The sequence below is a fragment of the Alexandromys fortis genome, unplaced genomic scaffold (genome assembly GCF_014885135.2).
Source record: "Alexandromys fortis isolate MF-2015 unplaced genomic scaffold, M_Fortis_MF-2015_v1.1 scaffold_177, whole genome shotgun sequence".
Classification (NCBI taxonomy): domain Eukaryota; kingdom Metazoa; phylum Chordata; class Mammalia; order Rodentia; family Cricetidae; genus Alexandromys; species Alexandromys fortis.
The window spans coordinates 1,392,022-1,411,245 of NW_026068056.1; positions in this window are offsets into that span (position 1 = coordinate 1,392,022).

Genomic DNA, 19,224 nt, shown 5'->3' on the forward strand with positions numbered 1-19,224 from the left:
ATCTATCTATCTATCTATCTATCTATCTATCTATCTATCATGCCACTGGGTCCCTGTACAAGACAGAGTCACAAAAAGTCATAGTGTGAAGATTCTTTATTACTGTACTGGGAATAACTTAAAAGGTTAAGAGGGGCATTGGCTGGGGCTACAGCCCAGGGGTTGACAGCATTTATGGCTCTCGCTGAGGTTCTGAGTTCTATTTCCATCACTCACATGATAGTTTACAATCATCTGTAACTCCAATTACAGGGGCTCTGCCATCCTCTTCTGTCCTCTGTGGGCTCTTGCAGGGACATGTGCACACATACATGCTTATACACACATACAGACACATAAGGCACACACAAAGTGCGACAGAATCTGAAAGTAAAACATAGTGTGCAGAAATCAGTATATTGGGAACCAGGAGAATGTCCAAATGAGTCCACATACTGCTTGGAAAAAAACCCCAAAAGTTTAATTTGAGGGAAAATGGAAGTGATAAAGAAGATTTAAGAACTGATACCAAGTAATTAACATTCGACAATGAGAATGAGTATGATCATAATAGACTCTGGTAAGATTTGGTTAGTCCTTGGGAAATGAAAATCACTAAAAATATACTATACACACACTTACTGAAATGTCACACTGTGCTCTATAAATATATATAACCACCATGTTAATTTAAAATCCATTATTTGGGGCTGGAGAGATGGCTCAGCATTAAGAGAACTTGCTGCTTTAGCAGAAGACTGAGTCTGATTCCCAGTACTTACACTGTTTGTGACTCCTGCTTCAGGGGAACCAATAACCCCTTTGGGAACACCCTGCACTCAGGCCCACAAACCCATACTTATATGTATAATTAAAATAAAAAAATTCAATATATTAATCAAAAAAGAAAGAATATACAAAACTGGCTCAGTAAGGTGTCTAAAGTGTGGGTCGATAAGTGTCATTGGATAAAGCTGAGACACTGTCAACACTTATCTCTAAACAAGGGAACACAGCTCTAGGACACATGTAATTCTAACATCCTCTTACACTTGCAGAAAAATCTTTACATTATTTAAATACTCAAGCATAACATGAGAACTCTTTCCAGTTCATTTTGCAAAGCGATCACAATTCTTCCAGGAATCCGAACCAAATAGTATGAAAATGGCAACCTTGGATGCACACACGAGGGCTTTAAACTGCAAGCACAGTGCCAGAAAATCACATGCAGCAGAACAACGGCACCATGCCTCAGTGGCAGCCGGCGTTTCTGCCACATGCAAGGAGCTGCTTTAGGACAGACACACTCACATGATGTATGTCAGCTGCGGAGATCATGGCCTACTGTTCCTTTTGACAAATTTACTTTTTCAAAAAATTGTCATTGTGTGTATTCATGGCACTGTGCTGCACGTTCACAGTTTCATCTGAGTGTATATTGGTGTACGTTGCACATTGAGACTGTTCCCTCCTGTCTCTCTGCTCCCCCCTCCCCGCACTGTAAGTTCCCTTCACCCCAGGCCAGTTTTACCTTTACTTTCATTTATATAAACCTAAGTGATTTTATGGATCTCTATAAAATCTAGGAACCACAAATGAGACAGAAATATGATGTCTATCTTTCTGAGTTCGGCTTTGTCTCAGTTAGGGTTCCTATTGCTGTGATGAAGCACACTGATCAAAAGCAACTTGGGGAGGGTGACTTCTACCTCACTGTTCATCATCAAAGGAAATCAGGACAGAAACTCAAGCAGGGAAGGAACCTGGGAGCAGGAGCTGATGCAGAGGCCATGGAGGGGCACCTCTTACTGGCTTTCTTCTCGGGGCTAGCTCAGCCTGCTTTTTAATAGCACCCAGGACTACCAGGCTGGGGTGGCCCTGCCCACAATTGGTTGGGCCCTTCCACATCAATCACTAATTAAGAAAATTCCTTACAGGCCTGCCTACAGGTGGATCTTATGGAAGCTTTTTCTCAATGGAGACTCTCTCCTCTCTAGTAACTTTAGCTTGTGGCAGGTTAACAGAAAACTAGTTAGCACAATCAATGATTTTAAAAACGTTTTAGCAAATTAGAAATGTGTTTTATTCAATTTGATAAATAGCCACCTTAAACTAAAACCTTCCATCAAACATTAAGGTAAAAGAATTCAGAGATTTCTCAATGACTTCTTAGTTTGGGCTTTATTACTGTGAAGAGACACCATGACCATGGAAATCCTTATAAAGAAAAACGTTTAATTGGGACTGGCTTACGGTTTCAGAGGATTAGTCCATTATTATCATGGCGGGATGTGGCAGTGTGCAGGTAGACATGGTGTTGGAGAAGGATTTGGGAGTTCTACATCTTAATCCAAAGGCAGCAGGAAAAGAACTGTGTGCCACTGAGCCTGGGCTTGAGCATTTGAGACCTCAAATTCCACTTCCACAGTGACACACTTTTTCCAACAAGGCCACACCTACTCCAACAAGGCCACACCTTCTAAAAGTGCCACTTCCTACCATTCAAGTAATCAAACACATGAATCTATGGGCCATTCCTATTCAAACCACCACATTGGACAAGAAAGGCCCTCTCTGACCTTAAACACTGTAATTAATTTTAGAAAATGCAATATGACAAGAAAATAATATGAAAATATATAATGAAAAAGACATATAAAATCATTACAATTTGTAAATGTCTAAATTTGCTAACTAAAAGAATTCAAGAAAATAAGTTAAAAATATTTCTGATTACATTCCAGGAGTTTGTACTAAACTCCTCAGTCACCACTTAGAAATACTAAACAGTATTTTGTGTACTGGCAGTTACTGACTTGGAAACAAGAGGAGAGTTGTTTCCTCTTTAATCCCAGCATGCAGCAGGATTACCATGCTGTGAGATCAGCAGGGACTGCAGAGTGCTTTTCAAGCCTGTAACAGAGTTGCAGACTAAGCAACAGACTAACCAACCAACCAACCAACCAACCAACTAACCAACCAACCAACCAACAAAACCAAGAGGAAAAAGATGGTATTCACTGCATCACACAAAATATTTTGGAATCTTTTGGACTAAATTGAAGAAATATGCATAGCTGGCCTCAAGTTCCCACCCCACCCCCGCTCATTTAACTAAGTGGAAAGGTAGACCAGTTTTCAAAGGGAAAGATTTAATATCATAAAGGTATACTTTTTCTGCCTACAGAATGGGAAAAGATCTTCACCAACCCTACATCTGACAGAGAACTGATCTCCAAAACATACAAAGAACTCAAGAAATTAGACATTAAAATAACAAAAATACAATAAAAAATGGGGTACAGACCTAAATAGAGAACTCTCAACAGAGGAATCTCAATTAACCAAAAGGCACTTAAGGAAATTCTCAACATCCTTAGCCATCAGAGAAATGCAAATCAAAACAACTCTGAGATGACATCTTGTCAGAATGTCCAAGATAAAAAACACCTGATGACAGCTTATGCTGGAGAGGTTGTGGGGTAAGGGAACACTCCTCAATGGTGGGAGTGCAAACTGGTACAGTTGCTTTGGAAATCAGTATGGCGATTTCTCAGAAAATTAGGAATCAATCTACCTCAAGACCCAGCAATACCACTCTTGGGCTTCTACCCAAAGGATGCTCACTCATAGCACACTGACATGTGCTCAACTGTGTTCATAGCAGCATTATTTGTAATAGCCAGAACCTGGAAACAACTTGATGCTCCTCAGCTAAAGAATGGATAGAAAATGTGGTCCATTTACACAATGGAATACAACTCAGCAGTAAAAATGACATCCTAAAATTTGCATGTAAGTGGACAGAACTAGGAAAAAACCATCCTGAGTGAGGTAACCCAGACCCAGAAAGACAAATATAATAAGTACTCATAAGTGGCTTTTAGACATAAAGTGAAGAATAACCAGTCCACAGGACACAACCCCAGAAAACCTAGACAACAAAGAAGACCCTAAGAGAGAAATACATGGAACTGCCTATGAAGGAGTAAAAGACAAGATCTCCTGAGCAAATCGGGAGTGTGGGGAGCAGAGTGGGAAGGGTAGGAGGGGAGAGGGGAGAAAACAAGGGGAATGGGGAAAACATATAACTCAATTAAAAACAACAAAGTCAATCAATAAATAAATACCAAAAGGTATACTTTTTCCTGTAACTAGTTAAAAACAGAATTTAGTGTCAACCAAAATAATATCTAGATGCCAAGTGATTTTAAATTAGAGAAATTTTAAAAGAATTTTGTAATAACATTTTTGGAATGTTGCGAGAAAGCATTTGATTTGCTCTACTGGACTAAAATCAAAGAAATATATACATACACATGCAATAAAATGAAAACTGAAGAGCAGATTCATTGTTTCATAATAGGAATTCTTGACCAAAGGAGCACTTTGTATCGGAGGGAAAGAATGGTCTGTTCTTGACATGGAGCCTGGGCACCAAGTTACTATGTTAGACCTCTTCTTAGGATATCACAGAAAAATTAATCTTATGTTGATTAAATAATTCTACAGGGGGAAAAATTAAAGGCAAATAACTCCAACTTGCTTATCTGATCTTAGTTCTAAAAGGCTTTTTTTTTTTTTCTTCAACAAAGAGAACCAGAGAGGCAAGCTTGGTAAACCTATTTTTAAGTGAAAGTACTTGAAAAATAAAATAGTATTTTAAGTTAAGATGAAAATATAACATATTGAACAAATATTCACAAATGACAGACAAAAATTAAAAATTCTCAAGAATTCTCCTAAGCCAATAGGAAAATGTTGACCATCCAAGGAGAATAATGAACCTGCTGTCAGACATTTACCAGAAATCAAACAGTGGGTAATAAAAACAAAATGTTCACCCTTCAATAATAAAAAGATACATTTTTTTTAGCAATCAAACTGGCAGACATCAGACAATGAGATCACACTAGTGTGTCTGGCAGAAGCAGGGTAGTACGGACATTCCCGTTTAGCTATGGGCAAATTGGTGCCACTTTCTGAAAGTAATTTTATTACTTTTCATCAAGATTCTTAATGTTTAAATCATTAGACCTGGCAATGCTTGTCATAGAAGTTTATCCTAAGGAAATAATTAAAAGTTACATACTGAACTTTTCTTCAATATTTTTTATAATTTGGCAAATTGTAGAAAGTACAACCAGCTAAATAGGGACCATTGGTGTGTACCCTATCCATGCAGTGGGGAAACACAATTGTGATACTGATGGACACTGAATGAACTGGAAAACTTGCATAATGTGACTGACCATAAGTGCAGAGATGTCACCACTTGCCCTCGTTGACTAACTGTCAGCTTGACAGCCTAGAGTCATTGGAGAGGAGACACTTCAACTGAGGGTCAGTGAGCATGTTTGTGGGGGCTTGGATTGGTTGTTAATACACACAAGGGAGCCCAGCCCACTGTGAACATCCGCTGGGCAGGCGGTCCTGGGATGATCAAGAAGCTGGCTAAACATGAATGCAGGAGAGAGGGAGACAGACAGAGAGACAGACAGACAGACAGACAGACACACACACACACACACAGAGAGAGAGAGAGAGAGAGAGAGAGAGAGAGAGAGAGAGAGAGAGAGAGAACCATTTCTCCATGGTCCCTTCTGCACCTCTTTGACTGTGAGTTTGTTCCCTGGTCAGAGGTAAGAGTACATGCAATATATCAAGCTGGCCACCATTCAGATTCCTGCTCCGACTTCTCTCAGTGATGAACTGTGATTTGGAGGTATAAGCTGAGATAAACCTTATCCTCATCAAGCTGCTTGTGGTCAGAATGCCCTTATCACAGCAATAGAAAAGCAAACCAGAACACGGCTTCAAAGCAGTCTTAAGAACCTGATGTCGTGAAATGAACAATTTCTATGGAGTAATAACATAAAACTGTTATTGATTATCAAGAACGATGGACTTGAGGGCAACCCCATGCTACTTTTTCATGTCATCCAACTTGTGCAAGTTCTGATTGTTTTACAGATGAGGTGAATGAGATATTGAAGATAAAATGTGGCCTGTTCTGGAAGGGACTACAAAGCCCACAGCCCGGGACACTTGCTGTGCCAACTCACCTGACTGGATTTAATTTTTTTTTCTGTCTCTTCTCCACACTCTCTTTGGCACCAGCTGAGCCTCAGGGCTGATCTTCAAAGCGTTTGGGTCTGCACCCCTCGTGTGGAATTGGTTTGACCAGTTATAGTTTAACCACCGTTTACAACTTAGTATTTGCTTGCCATCTTCCAATGTTGATAAAGTATCAAGGAGCGATGCTCCAAGGATGTGTATCAATGGTCCCAGAGGTCTCCCATGAAGGAAATAGGCCCCTTCCAAAGCTTTGCTATATTCCAGGGTCTCCCAGTCCATGGTTCCCTGGTGCACCAGCAGACAGATTTCACTATATGCTGCTTCTCTGCATGGGTTTGTTTCAGGGGCTTAATTTATCAGGACGAGGAAAGGGTTCTAGCTAAATCCCTAGTCAGGGAGTTGGGTGACCTCAGATGTAAGGGCCCCCCCCCCCGAATGGAAATCTCCTGAGGGACTCCCAAGGCTCCCTAACTCATTGCCACTGTGGACATTCTCCTGGCTTTGTCTCCTTGCTTGCGCTTCTGGAAGCATCTCTTTCCTCCGGGTGCCCTCCAGATGCCTCTGATGGCTCCTCAGGGTGATGTCCAATCCCACTGTGGAGTGTATCCAGATCATGCTCCCCTGGCTCGCCACACTAGCAGCTGTGTGTGCTCAGGAATGATGGCCATACTCTGTAAGACACGCCTAGGGCATGACTGTCAGGGTCTGAGGTGGACTCGGTGGCTGTGCACAAAACCAGCTCCATAATTCAATAGTCATGTCTCACGAGCACTTACATCTAGCCCACAGCAAAAGTAGTTAGTACATTACAACAACTTTTTAGAGTGGCCCAGTCATAATGATTATGTTTTAAGTACTCCATAAAAAATAGTGCTGAGAACCCATTCCCTGCCTCTGAGATCTTTAGATGCCCAGTAGTCACCCACAGAGCAGAGCAGCAAGAAGACAAAGTTACGACTTTTTTGGAGCCAGGTCCCCAGAGGTTTCATTTCACTTTGTGCTGTCCACTACCCTTCACCCACAGCTTTTCAAGTTCCCAGACCAGGAACATGGTCCCAATGAGGTCATAGCCAAGTAGCAGTGAGGTCTAGGAGTGGACCAGCCAACCCCTAGTAGACACAAGAAGCTGAGCTTATCACTGCTTCTCTCCTCCCACTGCAGAATAGAACTGACCCTTATCCCTGGGGATAGTGCTACCATCTGAACGGTGAGGCCAGGTGGGAAGGAGTCCCTGTGCTTGGCCTGTTATTTGGAGTACTGGCTCCCTGGAGCACTGCTCCCAGAGGCTCCTGCTTGTCTGTCCAGCTGCAGAGTGGCCACTACAGTCGCTCTTAAACCCCACAGAGCCTGTGTGGTGTGGCACAACTTTGTAAACTCTCTCCTTTGGCAGACGACACTCTCCCATCTCTAAGAGGGTATCAGGGTGGTGACCACAAACTTGTTTAAAGGCAGATCAAATTTCTTGAAAGAATCATCATGCCGTGGTCACGATGTCTTCCTCAGTACCTTGGAGCAAGGCCAAGGCCTCCTCCCTGGCCATGTCACTGATGTTGGCTTGGACATCGAGGGCAAATGAAGCTTTTTGAGTCCTCTCTGAGTTGTTGACATGTCCCCATATATGGTGGTAGTGTCCCTTCCTGATTCAATTGGGGAGGATGAGACAGGTGGAGCCCTGAGTGTCAGTCTCAGGTGATGGGGGCGGGGCCAGAGCTGGGGAGCTAGGTTGAGGGAAGCTCAGTAGAGGTCCTTGGGAGTCGGGTGGCCTGCATGTGTCCCACCCATGGGTGTGAGTGGGGGGTAGGGAACACACTCAGGATTCTGAATTATGAAGCAAGATTACCTCCAGAGCCTGCCCCTCTCAAGCTGTCCCGCCTGTCCCTGGTGGGGGGTGGGGGTGGAGGTGGGGGTGGGGCAGGCAGTGCAACAAGGAACAAATAAGAAAACTGAGTCTATGCCCAGCAAAAGTGATTCCCAGCTCTTGTGCTGGGAGCATCAGCAAAGGCTGATGTCTAGGTGGGCACCTCTGTTCTGCTCCACACTTGCCGTGTGGCAGCCTTCAGAGTGAGCTGGTACTGAGAGTCTTGAGTGAGCATCCACCTTTGTAAGGGGTGAGGCCCTGGGGTCCTTTCTAGGCCTGCCCAGTCAGGATCTGCTTGTTCAAGGAGGGTTTCCAAATGGGGGTTGTATTTCCCAGGGTTCTCTAGAGAACAGAACCAGTTATTAGACAGCGTCTATGGTAGAGGATACACAGGCGGTCTAACAATGGCTGCCTGCACTCTGGAGAGGCTGAGATATGGTAGCTGCCCAGTCTACACAGCAGGGTGCCTGGGCAGTCCTAATCTGATGCTGAAGGCCTAGAGAAACCTGGAGGATCAGGGGCATTGGCTCCTTACTGAAGACTGAGGAAGCTGGAGTCCGATGGCAACAGAGTGTAGCTGCAGCAGATAGATAGGCTTGCCCAGAAAAAAGAGAGGCAGGTAGATAGATGCTTGCTGCTTTTTCTGAGGCCTCTTTGTACCTAGGCTGCTAGTGGGAGACACTGCCCCATTCAAGATGGGTCTTCCCTCTTCTGCTAATCTTCCCCGGCAACCTCAGAGATACACCTGGAAGCATGTGTCTTAGATGATTCTAAATCCAGTCCCGTTAACAAGTAAGAGTGAATGTTGCAGGGTTACAATCCAGTGGTTTGGTCTCATTCATGAAGCCTGCTTGGGTCATAGGTCAGGCTGGCTGCTTGGCCTGGGAGCTGGCCTAGGACAGAAAACACTCCCCCAGGCAGATATCTACTCTGCAACAAGGGCCTCAGAAGCTTCTGGACACTTGCTCTTTAGGGCCACTGGATTCTAAAGGATGGTAGGGACTTTGTCAGGTGGTCTTGGCAGTACAGCATTGATGGTATAGGGTGGGGACTCACAGATGTCTGGGTCTCAATCCATCATCTGGAAAGTGGTTAGATACCGTCTCTCTTTGGTGCTTGTGAAACAGTGTCGTAGGATGGGTGCAGAGGGACGAGCAAGCTGACCAGACATGAAGCTGGTCAGTGATAGAGGGCAGTGCTCTAGAGAGGTTCCCAGGACTCCCTAAGCCAGAATGTAAGGCAGGACTGGAGACTATGAACCCTGTGAAAGGTAGTAAGTTGAAGGTGCTTCTCAGCTCCAGACGCCGTCCCCACAGCAGGTCTCACAGAAGGCCCTATGGCCTCCTGTCCTCGTATGGGTCCGCCTCTCCCTCCCTTGTTTGCACCGCACTATGAGCATGTGCCGTCATGACCCTTCACTTCCGCCTGCTCCCCAGCCCACATCTGAGGATTCCCCTTCTGTTCTGAGTGCACTGTTCCCAGCTCAGCCCTCGACTTGGTAGCTGCTCCACAGAACCGCTTTGTTCTGGCGTGAGCCACACACTGGCCTACCGTTATAGACAAATAACAAAGAACTTGCTTGGCCTGACTCACTGCTGACCACCCTGCCCTTCCAAGGCTGTGAGCTCACCCAGCTTCCTCTCAATGACTCTGCCCAGAGCATGGTGAGGTTTGTGTTTGTTTTCTGTTTTCCTCCTCCCCCTCTTCCTCCTTCGCCTCCTCTCTTTGGTGATTGCTGGAGTCAGGAATCTCTCAAGTGAGCACCCCTGAAAGCATGCCTTTGCCTGTGGAGAAAGAGAGAGCATGCCATATGCCACTGTGAGGAAGAGATGGGTATTTTAGGAGACAATGCCCATTTCTGCACCTAGCTCAACCACATACCTCCCCAGTACCTGGATCTGTTGGAAATGGGAGGAAACTAACTGGTTAGTGTGGAACATGGAAATGGGGCTTTTCTATATTCTATATTCCATATTCCATATTCCATATTCCATATTCTATATTCAGTAACGCCTAACCTTCATTTCTGATCTGGATGTGAGAGTGGGTATGTGTATCTTGATTTATATATGTTGAAGTTCTCTGGGGGACAGTGACTTGGGTTCCTCATTTTCCATTAATCCCTCCATCACCCACCTACATACCCATCCATTCATCTATCCTCCATGTACCCACCCAACATATTCATCCATCCTTCCATCCATCCATCCATTGTCCATCCACCTACTCACCTATCCATCTATTTGTCCATCTGTTTACCCATCCACTCACCTGTCCATAAACTCACTTGTCCATCTGTCTATCTACCCATCCATTCACCTATTCTTCTATTTATGTATCCACTCATTCTTCTAGTGGTTCATTTACCTACCCACATATTTATCCATGCATCCATGCAACCATTCACCCATTCACCTACTAACCAACACACCCACTCATCAGCCACACTCCTATCCACATATCCACTCCTCCATCCATCCTTATCTGTATTCCCCACATTTATCCATACACACATCCATCTATTAAACCCATCCATTCATTCCTCTACACACCTACCCACATATCTTCCACATTCTCACCACCCATTCATCCATCAGTCTACCTGTGCACCCATCTATCCATTCCTGTCTCTACCCATCCACTCACTTATCCATCCACTGGTGTGGTCAGGGTATACTGAGCAAGCATGCCCTAAGGGAGCTGATAGACACAGCACGACCAAATGGCCATGCTAGGTAGCCTAGAGCTCCAAGCCTGTAGGGAAGCAGATACTAAGGAGACATGTAAACATCAACAGATGTGAAAAGAGCTGGCAGGACGCTGACTGAGTCCTTATAGACAGGTAACTAGAAGAACCTCTCAGACCGAAGGCTATATTCTGACTTGAAATTGTTTTGAACCCTGTTGATTTATATTAATTAGTTAATTAAAGCATTAATTAGTATTCATGTATGTAGGTGCTTCTGTTTATGCAGGTGCACATGCTCGTTTGTGCGTGTATGTGGAGTGTCAATTTCAGGAGTTTTTCCAGGTGTCATCTGCCTTGTTTTGTGAGATAGGGTCTCTCGCTGACTTGGAGCTCGCCAGTTAGGCTAGGGTGACTGTGCCATTAGGCCAGGTATCTTACTATCAGTTTCATCTGTTCTCCAGCACTGGGATTACAAGCGTGTGCCACCACACACTCGTACATGACCTCTGGGATCAAAGTCAAGTCCCTGAGCTTGCGAGGCAGGCACTTTCCCGACTGAACCCTCTCCCCAACTCCTGGCTTATTTAAGTTTTTCAGTGGGGATACAGCTCATTTGTCATTTTCCAGTATGTAATTCACTGGGATTTTGGTGTTATATGGAGAGGGATGAGCCACCATCACCACTGATCCTTACAGTTGCCATCTCCTCTGAAGGAACCCCACAACCACCACAACCCACCGCTGAGGGGTGGGTGTAGCATCAATTACCACAGTACCTCAATGATGTGCCTACTCATTGAAGAAGCACTTGCTCAGTGAGGAGGGACACTCACAAGTGTTTGTCTCACTATGACATGGTCTCTGCCCTGTGTGCTGGGTGGGTGGGAGGTGGCTCTCAGCAGGGTGGCACCATAGACTCTCTCCTTCCTTGAGCCTAGATGAGGTTATCTTTTCCCTACAGGTCAATATAGGATTTTGGAAGCTTAAACGCCATGTTAAGTATAACAGTCCCCTCATCTCACTTTTCTTGGACTTTGGGGTTTCGGCAGGAAGGACTTGCATCCTGGAATGCCCTTACAATCCAGTGCTCTTGGACTCAGGCCACTAAACAATAGGTTGGGATTTGAAATCAAGTTCTTGACCTTCTTCACTAGAGAACCTTTGGCTGTGTTGAAGATTTCTTGGGAGCCCCTTTCGGGGCTAAGAGCTTCATATAGATATTTGCAGTCTCGATTTAGGCCTTACCGTGTTTATATTGCTGTTGTCTTCACTGAAAGGCAGAGGACTGGAGGCTCAGGAGCCAAGGGTTCTCCTGTAGACAGCAGGAGTGAGGGTTGGACCTAACTCTTGCTTCAAAGTCCCTATTGCTTGTTTATTGTCTCCTACCCAGGGTGCCCGGTGGGAGGTAGCTCCCAGTAGTGTGGCACCAGAGACTCTCTCCTCCTTGAGCCAATACTGGTCAGAGAAAAAGCCATGGACCCCTTCACATCCCCGCCCCCCACCTGCTGGTCTGAGGAATGCAGCAGCTGCTGCCTGCCCAGGCCTTGCCTTGCCTTCCTCTGTGGAGATAAGAAGGAAGTAAATCCCCCTGTAACATTCTCAAAGCTGCACTTTCATGAGTGGTTTACTTTTGGGGGCTGAGAGGCATTTTTTCCTACTCTTTAATACAACCTTGGGCCTCTATAAAGGGGCCTTCCTGGGGTCAGCTGTGAGATACAAAGAGCCCCATGCAGGACCGGGAAGTCCTGCGGTAGCTGGGACCCCCGCTGCCTTATCTCCACTTCTCACTGAGTGGCTGTGAGCCTGGAAGGTCTCTGGCCCCTAGATGTCTTTAGTGCAGAGTTTGCTCACCAGGAGTTGTTTGGGTGGCTAAGCCTCTGCTCTTTGCCCCCAGAGCTGTGCTAACATAGAAGGATGTGTTATCAGTGGGGTTGTGCCTACCTTCGCCTGGAGAGGTGGGGGGAGGGCAAGGGAAGTTGACCTTCTGGGAACCCTTAAGACAAAGCCAAGAGGGGAGGGAGGGAGGGAGGCCCTGGAGTTAGGCAAACATGGGAGTGCATGGGGCAAAGACTGTGGAATGTGTGAGGGGAGTGCTGACCCAAGGACACCTAGAAGAAATACGCAGCAGCATGGGGTGCATGCCACACACCAGGTTCTCAGAAAAAGCTGCTGGGCTTGTGAGCCCCGCATACTCTCCAGTGGCCAGGCACATGACCCTTCCAGATGATTCCTGGACTAGAGGTGGGCTTGATCTAGACCCTTCCCCACTATGTGGAAACTTTCTACAGACTCCCTGTGGGCACGACAGATTTCGAAGTCATTCTCTACCCAAGAACACATTTCACAAGAGCAAGAGACACCCACATTTAGGTTACATTCGGGGTTACCTGGAAGAGGCACTGCCCTCAGGAGGTGATGGTGGAGGTGGTGGTGCAGATGGAGGTGGAGTTTCCAGTATTGATGACGTCATGGAGATAATGGTGGGATAAATGGGCTAGTTGTGGTGGTGGCAATGAGGGTGGCTTGCTTCTATTATTTTTATTTCATTATCTGATAATGATTTTATGTACTTAGTGGTAAATGTGATATTTTGGTGCATGAATACATTTGAAGATCAAATTAAAAAAAAAGAGTGTTCTGCAAATCAAAATAATTCTGAGATTCCATCTTACACCTGCCAGAATGGTCAAGATATAAAACACTGATGACAGCTTGTGCTGGAGAGGATGTGGGGTAAAGAGAACACTCTTCTATTGCTAGTGAGAATGCAAACTTGTATAGCCATTTTGGAAATCAGAATGACAATTTCCCAGAAAATTAGGAAACAATCTACCTCAAGACCCAGAAATACCACTTTTGGGTATACACCCAAAGGATGCTCAATAATACCACAAAGACATGTGTTCAACTATGTTCATAGAAGCATTATTTATAACAGCCAGAAACTGAGAACCTAGATGCCCCTCAGCTGAAGAATGAATAAAGAAAATGTAGTACATTTACACAATGGAGTACTACTCAGCGAGAAAAATAATGACATTTTGAAATTTGCAGGCAAATGGATAGATCTAGAAAAAACCATATTGAGTGAGGTAACCCAGACCCAGAAAGACAACTATAATATGTACTCACTCATAAGTGGCTTTTAGACATAAAGTAAAGAAAAACCATCCTACAGTTCACAATCCTAAAAAACCTAGACAACAATGAAGACCCTAAGAGAGACATACATGGATCTAATCTACATCGGAAGTAGAAGAAACAAGATCTCCTGAGTAAATTGGGAGCATGGAGGTCATGTGAGAGGGTAGAAGGAGAGAGGGTAGGAAGGGAGGGTAGCAGACAAAAATGCATCGCTTAATAAAAAGAAAATAAGCATTGGCATAACGTTTAGTAGTTGCCTCTCTGTCCTCCATTCTAGCTATTCTTCAGTGTTAACAGCTGCCGTATCTGTGCGCGGAAGGATGCACACTAAATCTTACTCTTCTCATCTAAATAAGCTTTGTCCTCATTGGCTGAGTTCTTTCCTTGTGCTCTCTGTCTTAGACTCTGGTAAGCACCGTTCTACTTTCGACTTTGCAAGATCAACTTCTATAATGTCCACATACAGAAAGAACACAGAAAGTGTATTTTTGTGCCTTGCACATTGCATTTGGCACCATGTTCCTTACTTCCACCAATGTTGCTGCCACTGACAGGATTTCATCCACTTACTGGTGAGTAACCTATTGTGTGTAAGTTCCACATTTCACCTTTCGACTCCTCTGCCAGCAGACACTTGTTTCTATTTCCTGGGATGAGTGCACAGTGCTTCAGTGGGCGCAGGTGGACAGTTGTCTCCTAACCATGCTGAGGAGAGAGACTGTACTCTTCCACACTGGTGGAGTTGGTGTCCCTCCACCAAAGGCCTGCGAATTTCCCCTTTGTCACATCCTTGCTAGCACTTGTCAACATCCATCTTGGATACAGCTATTGTGATGATGTGGTGGCATCTACTGTGGCTTTGATTTTTTTTTCTATAACGGCTTTCTCTTTTTTTTTTTTTGCTGTAGAATCTCTGTTTCATGGCCAACTTGTTTCCAGAGAGTTCAAAGGGACTGCCACTGATAAGTGGCAATTAAACATAAACCCTCTTCTCTCTCCTTGACAGTATTTTGCAGTGTGTCACCCTAGACATAGGGCTAGAAGAGGCTAAGGAGTTTTCTCAGTCTGGCTTCCCTTGACCCGTGGGATATAGAGATGGGGGAGCCTAGTCTCTTTGAGTTTAGGACCCAGCACAGGTGGCTTGTGGCTGAACTGCGCCCCCAGCCTCTCTCTGCCTTTGCTGTCTGTGCCTAGCCAGCTTCACCCTGCACTTGGCCACAGTGATTCCCGGGCTGACAAATGCCTGCTGTGCTATTTCATGGGGAAATTGAGAAGTGTGGTTTGAAGGGGAGAGCCCTGCCTCGTGTTGTGTGTTGTGCAGAACATATGCTTGTTTGCCAAATGCAGAAACCCTGAAGTGATGCAGTATAACTGGAGGTTTCTTTCCCACTTGCCTGTTCCTAAATAAACACTCAGAGGCTTAATATTAATTACAAACTCTTTGGCCGATGGCTCAGGCTTATTACTGACTAGCTTTTGCATCTTAAATTAACCCATTTCTATTATTCTATATTTTACTATGAAGCTTGTGACTTATTAATTCACATCTTGCTTCTCCAGTATCTTGTGTCTCCCTGACTCCACTTTCTTTTTCCTTTATCTTTGCTTAGATTTCTCACCTAGATCTATTTTGCCCTCTCATAGGCCAAAGCAACTCCTTTATTAACTAAGGGTAATAAAACAGGCAATGTATAGAAGGGCATCCCACATCATGAAGACTGGTTTTCTGTGATGGTGGCAGGGCTCTGGATACCAGCGGTCATTCTGCCAACTCTATCATCTATGATTTACGTGTTCACGCGACACGGAAAAAGCATAAGCTTTGGGGCCATTTGTGCTCAGTGTGGGAGTGGAGCACTGTGTTCTCCCTGAAAGGCCACCTCTCTTCACGCAGCGGTTTGAACGTGGCATATCTCTGTTGGAACTCTAGGTTTCCAGCTCGATGCTGGCCTTAATGTGGAGCTTAGCAGGAGGACCTGAGCCACTGAGGTTGGGCATTCTCCTGGCTCCACTTTCCCCTCTCACTCTGATTCCTGACTGTGGATGTGTTGTGACTGGCTGTCTCATGCTCTTGCTTTTCTGTCTTCCCCACCTATACCCTATACCCTTCAACGGCGAGCCAGAATAAACGCCCTCTCTCTAACTGCTTCTGTCAGTGTCGGGTCACACCGACGAGACAAGCAGCCATCCCCGGAGCACCCAGAAGGCAAGTCAGTTGGAAGACGTCCTTGCAGCGTTGTTTGTTTTCCTACACATGACTGTTAGCATCTGAGAGTTAGCAGAGGCAGTCTGCTTGTGAGGTGTTCCCAGAACCCAAATGTCACAGGAACCGAGGCATTGGCTGCCTGCTGCTCCAGCCTAGACTTGTCTCCATGGAGCTTGGCTGACTTACCTGCAGGTTTCACAGTACCGGGAGCCTATTGTGTCTGAATTCTTGGTCCTCTCTGCCTTCAGAGCCCAAGGGTGCCCACCCATTCTGAGGGAGGGGTGCGTGCCTTCTCAGCTTGCCAGGCAGACCCGGAACACCAATATCCTTCCCCTGTTGACTGATCATCTGTTCAGCCTGTGGTATGGTTTGATTCACGCTTCCATCCACCTCAGTGAGCAAGGTTCCTTCTCTAAGCCAAGGGCCTTTGCCAGGCCAAGGGCACACAGATTATCACAAGTCTTGGTTCTAGGTGATAAAAAACTTTTTTTTTTTTTAGCAAAAAAGTGGGTTATTTATTATCTTGGGGAGCTGTCCCATCCACAGTAGTCTTATTTTCAGTATTGCTGATCCAGGTTTGCAGACAAAAGCTCTGCCCCCCCTCCCAACTTCCCCTGAATGTGGACAGGACCACACCAGCTGCTTTTGTGTTGCTCCAGCCCATGATTCCAGGGGCCAGAGGGCTCTTTCTCTCCATTTGGAATATCTTGAAGGACTCATATGACCAACAAGGGTCACACTGTCATCCCAAGGCCAGGGAGGCGAGATTCTAGGTGAATATGCACCTACTTGCTTAAATATATCTTCAGTCCATAAACCAGTCCTTGGGGGTAACTCTGAAGTTATTTTCAGGTGCACAATGCTGGAAAATTCCATTCACAGATATGTGTGAGCCTGGTAATGGTGGGACAAAGTACCAACTGCCCTGAGCCTTGTCTTTGCTCATACTGTAGGTAAACATACCAAGTTGAGATGTGTAGTGTCATTATTAATGGAGTTTGCCTTTTATTTAACAATTTTGCTCTTGATGGCCCTGGCACAGAGTTGAAGTGTCTCTGCGTACAAGAAGGCCATGATGTGCCATGGACAAAATGGGTGAATTAGGTCTGCCTCATTCAGGCTAGGTGACTGGCGGCCTCAATATGCATCCAATAGGATGTGTGTAAACAGATCTTTCTGTCTCTGTCTCTCTGACTCTTTGTCTCTCTGACTCTGTATCACTCTGTCTTGCTGTCTCTCTCTGTCTTATTCTCTCTCTATCTCTGTCACACACACACACACACACATGGAATAAAGCTGTGTATTGATTGGCTGAGGGACACACAGTGGCCAGTCTTCTGGAACCTGGCATACAGGAGCTTGCCTGTCAAGCAGGTGTTTATAGCCACAGTAGAACACATGTCTTGCACAAGGAGCCCCTCTACATCTTATCCATCATGGAGAAGCTGGGGATCGGCGGCCCTGTGAAGGACCTAGTGCTCTGCTGGGGCCACTTCTCCTTCCAGGCCAGCTTGGTTGGTGGCCTTTCAAACAAGCACCTCTTTATTGTAGGCCATTGTGATCACAGTGGCATTTGTCTGTGATCGGATGCTGCATTCTTGGTGGATGCCGTCCATGCTGACTTAGGTCCTGATGCTGTCACCTTTGTGGGGGTGGATACTCTGCTTGTCTAGGCAATCTCAAATGGCAGCGTGTGACCTTCCAGGCTCGACAACAAAGGGATTTTCATTTCCCGGAGACTTATAGCTCACCCATGCTTGCCTTGGCTTAGTCACACTGCCAAATGACCTTCAGGCCGACGACTGCTTGGAAGGTCTGAGCATGGAAGCCTACTTTTCTATGGGACAATGTGAGTCCCGTGTGCCAGTTTTTCTCAATACCCGGCTTTGCTATCTGTCCCATTCAAAGCCTGTAGGAGTCTGAAATACAATGCACGGCGGGCAGGCCTCTGAGCTACTGTTGGGAATGTGCGCCGGATGAGCCAGCACATAGCACAGTGGATGGCTGCTGTCCATAGGCTGATCCTAGGCTGCGCCTGCTGGCTGGCTCCCACACTGTTGACCCTGCAACGCCACTGCCTGCTTCCTTTCTCAGATGCATCGGGACTAGAGAGGGTAAGGGAATGGGGGCTGGGTGAGGTGATAACTGTTGTGCCTGGAAGTGGGTGGCAATTTCCCCAAGGAGGTCCCCCTCCATTTGGCTTTTCCCGATGCAGCTCCTGAAGCTGTTTGCGGAAGTCCCCAAGGAGGTGACGGAGGAGTGAAAGTCACACTCGCATGCAACATGGCAGCACTACTGTCCCACAGGAATGTCATTAGGTGGGGGAGACTGTGGTGGGCTCCTACACACAGACGGGGCATTGCAGTCAAGACAGGAAGCACAGCCTTTAGGGGAACAGCCAGACTGGAGGGTGATAACCAAGGACTCTTTCCCCTTAAAAGAAATAATGAATTTTTCTGCTTCTGTGTTATCTGAGAGTGCATTTCCCAGCTGTCACCTTAGTAACCATCAGGAAAGTGATGGATGTGGAGAGTGGCCTTCCTTCACAAGTTACCTAGGTAACTGCTGCCCTCTCAGGAGCCTGGGGACACAGCAGCACAGGGACACTGAGACTGGAGCTCCAGTTTTGTTGTGGTTTTAGCTCTGATCCTGCTTTCTTGTCTATGCAACGGCCTGCAGAGTCAACCTCACAGGCTCATGCAGGCAGTGTGAACCGAGTTCCTACACTTGCCAGTCTCCTTCATCTTCAACACACCTTTGTCTCTGGGTTTGTGTTTGGCTGACAGTAAGAATCTGGTGGGAGGGGTGGGCCCAGAGAGCATGGGCCCTGTTGATCCTGTTTGCCACCCCCTCCACACCCAGAGCGGCAGTTATCATTCTCCTGAGTTGCAAGGGTGAGGTAGAGACCCTCTAACGTGGACCTGAGCTCGCTCGGGTTTCTGCTCTGAGCTGCTCTGAACAGGCTCTGAGGAGGCAGAAGACGATGGAGCTCTGGACAAAGGTGGCCTTGCAGGTGTCGGAGTAGCAAAATGTAGCCTTATAACCAAAAGAGGCTGTGGAAGGGGCCAGCTGGACAAGCATGTGGCTTGTGCTGTCTTCAGGGAAGCAGAACTTAGCAACATGGTCTATGTGGTACCAGTTTTGGAAGTATGAAAGATGCAAGAACAGGGAGGTTGTGGAGTCTCACACTAACATTCTAGACAGTCACCGAGGCCAGATTCCACATTATGTCCCAGAGGGAGGGGCTAGTGTTGAGCCGGATTCTCT